The 3,406-nt window shown below is 41.0% G+C and overlaps 1 non-coding gene across 1 annotated transcript; it reads right to left on the minus strand.

The window, feature by feature from the left end:
• Positions 1 to 2,739: 2,739 nt before the first annotated feature.
• Positions 2,740 to 2,864, minus strand: LOC122745157. Its single transcript, XR_006355433.1, has one exon. It is a non-coding gene; the product is annotated as a U6atac minor spliceosomal RNA (small nuclear RNA).
• Between the last annotated feature and the right edge of the window lie 542 nt (positions 2,865 to 3,406).

Genomic DNA, 3,406 nt, shown 5'->3' on the forward strand with positions numbered 1-3,406 from the left:
GAGCTCTGGCCTGAGCATCCGGAAGCTGGCCGGCCAGCACCCAGGAACTTGTCTCTGTAGCCTGTTAGACTTGTCAATCAGAGCTACCGGCCAATTAGCTTGGAGCTGTGGGTGTGTGGATGGCCCTTTTTCCTATTAGAGCAGAGGCTTCTGGGAAGAAGAAGAGGTGAGGGCTCTTTTTCGCCTGCCTGGGACCTCAGTTTGAGTGGAGCTGAGATGCTGGCTTCCTGAGATAGATAGATGAAGGGATCTTGGCCTATCTCTCTCTCCTCACCAAATTCTTATGCTCCTTAATAAATACTTAAAAGTCTAAACTCTTGCTAAAGCTTATAATTTATGGCAACCACTCATTAGATTTTTAAACAGTTTAACTAGAATTTTAGCCCCTTACAGATAGCAACTTTACACAGGGAACCCAAGGGCAGGGAGACCAAGGTGGAGGATGTGCTAAAGGATATGCTATTTTGAATTCTTTATGTCACAATCTTACACATTTCAACTTTCTTTAACCCATCTATTCATGGCATGACCTCTGGTTACCTTCCTCTAGACACAGTCCAGCTTATCAATATCTTTCTTAAATGGTAGTCATGGAATTGAACACAAAACCCCAGATGTGATATGACCAGGGCAGAGGTTAGCTGAACTATCCCCTTCCTCTCTCTGGATATCTGACTTCTTATAATGTGGACTAAGATCACAGGGTCTTTGTTTAGTAGTCATTTAATTGGAAGATGACATGTACACAGGAAAAAATTAATGACAATAGAAGGAAGGCAAGGACCATTGCCAAATGGAGGATAAAGACTTGTGCTTTAGGAATTTAAGGGTGGAGTTGATTCATACTTACTCGTCCCAATCTGCTTTCAGTAAGTGATAAGATGCTCAATCAATTAGATAGTCAAACAGAGGCTTTAGACTAAGTGTGAAAAGTTTTTGAAAGCCTTTTGGTGAAGTTGAATGAATCCAAACAGGAAGTCTGTTCCAATTGGTGGAACGATTTCATCATGTCCCCTGGGTCCTGTATTAAAAGCTTGAAGTTTGCTAGAATCAGACAATTTCAGAAATTGGAGCAAGCAGGACTTTCCAGTAAAATCCTAGAAGAAGAACTGTATGGGCAGGAAGGAGAGTCCCCTGCTTTGGCCTTGGCTAGGTCTCCTCTCACCACTTTGGCCAGAGGAGGATTTTGCAAGTTTAGAAGAATCTAGAGGGTTTTGGACTTCCCATCTCATCCTGAGAAGGAGCTGTAGCCTTTCTGTGTAGCCCAATACTTGTCTATAAGATTAGGAATTGGGATAAGGATCCTCAGAGCTCCTATGAGTTATACTCTTTGACTTCATTGTGGTCATCATGTAAATTGATCTCCTGATTCTGTTTACTTTGCCCTGTCTCAGTTCATACAAAAGTCTTAACACATTTCTCTTACTTCTTTATATTTGTTTCTAATTCTTTGATGCTGTAAAAAGCACAATTCTATTTTTTTTGTTTATATGGTGCCTTTTCCTCTGTATTTGAGCTTCTTGAGGTATATAAGAAGTAGGTTGGGGTTTTTTTGTTTTGTTTTGTTTTGTTTTGTTTTGTTTTCCCAGAGAAATTGCAGTGATTTACAGAATTTGGAGTACCTGGGTAACATTGTGATTTTCAGGGATCCAAAAGTCCCATTGAAGATCTTCTGATCAATAGCAGTAGCAGTGGCCACTGAAGGAGCGTTGGCCAATGATGGTAGAGGCATCTCTGAATAGATGCAAAAAGACAGTCACTCAAAGATGGCAAAGGTTTCCTGGAGGGTGACCCCTTAGGATGCAGAGTAATGTCAACTATGAATTCTAGAAAAACACCAACTCTAAGAGTCCAATGTAGAGTCACACCTAAGGAGAACTTGATGAAGACTCCATTAAAGGAGAAAAGGAGGGGGCGGCTAGGTGGCACAAGTGGATAAAGCACCGGCCCTGGACTCAGGAGTACCTGAGTTCAAATCCAGCCTCAGACACTTACCACTTACTAGCTGTGTGACCCTGAGCAAGTCACTTAACCCCAATTGCCTCACCCCCCCCCAAAAAAAAATAAAGGCTATTAAAAAAAAAAGGAGAAAAGGACTCCTAGTACCAGGAGTTGTCCTAAGTGTTCTCTAGATGTATGTCTCATTACCTTTGTACTTTAAAACTGAGCCCACTCTCCCCAGGAGAGTGTATACAGCAGGAGAGTATACAAGAACCAACTATTTTTGCTATACCTCTTAGAAAATATCTTTGTTAAAAGGTATTTTAGCTGACTGTTAGTTAAGGGGAAACACACTGATAGGGGCTCATTAGTGACAGTAATAGAAGCCTAGCTCCTCAGGACACTGAGGGTAGTTAGTAGTTAAATGCCCTCTGGGGACCCAATCTGCCAATGCAAGTGAGAATTAGGAAAGTAGGCGTCCCCAGTATGTCTTGGTAGATTTACTCCAAGATATTTTATGCATTTTGTAGTCATTTCTAATGGAATTTCTTTTTCCCACTCTCCTGCTGGGTTTTGTTAGTAATATGCAGAACAGCTGTTGATTTTTTGTGTTGTTTTTTTTTTAATTTTGCATCCTGCTATTTTACCCTGTCACTAATTGTTTTGATTAATTTTTTCATTGACTCTCTAGGATTTTCTAAATAAACCATTGTATCATATGCAAATATAGCTCATTTTGCCTCCTCATAGCCTATGATTATTCCTTCAATTTCATTGCCTTAAAACAGAACAGACCAGAAGAAAACCTGGTTAGATGCCACAGAGTTGGCGGCAACCCTTAACCGCAGTATGTGTGATAAAGGTTACTAACCTCTTTTCCACCCTCAGTGAAGTGAGTGTTAACCTTCTGTTTTATATAACGCCAGTTGAACCTTGAAGGAAAAGCAGGACTTAGATGAGCAGAGAAAAGAAGGGAGACATTTCAGGCAAGATGAAGGGGGTGAGCAAAGAGACATGGCTAAGGCATGTTAAGGGCAGAGAATACATCTGACCCGTGGATATTTCAGAATTCTGCCAACTTACTCAATAGCTTTCACAGTCTGATGAGACTAAGGCATTGCCCTCAATATTTCCCTTTCCAACTTGGTAGGTCGCAACCCTTCCTTAGATGGTCTTTCTTTGTCCCCTGTCCATTTATCCAAAGGGGTTCCTCCTCTCATTTCCCCTCTACACCACCCTACCTGCTACAAGAGTCAAGGTATTTATTTCCTAATGACAGAGACCATTCTGAGAAGCCTTGGAAAGAGTGGTTATGGTCATCAGACTTGGGTTAACATTTGGCTGTCATACTTAACTGTCTATGTCCATGGGCAAATAGCTTCAATTTTCCGAACCTCAGTTTAACTTTATGTAAAATGGGGATTGAAATAATCCTCACAGGGATATTATAGAGAAACAGTTTATA

This window comes from Dromiciops gliroides, chromosome 2, assembly GCF_019393635.1.
Source record: "Dromiciops gliroides isolate mDroGli1 chromosome 2, mDroGli1.pri, whole genome shotgun sequence".
In the NCBI taxonomy this organism is placed as follows: domain Eukaryota; kingdom Metazoa; phylum Chordata; class Mammalia; order Microbiotheria; family Microbiotheriidae; genus Dromiciops; species Dromiciops gliroides.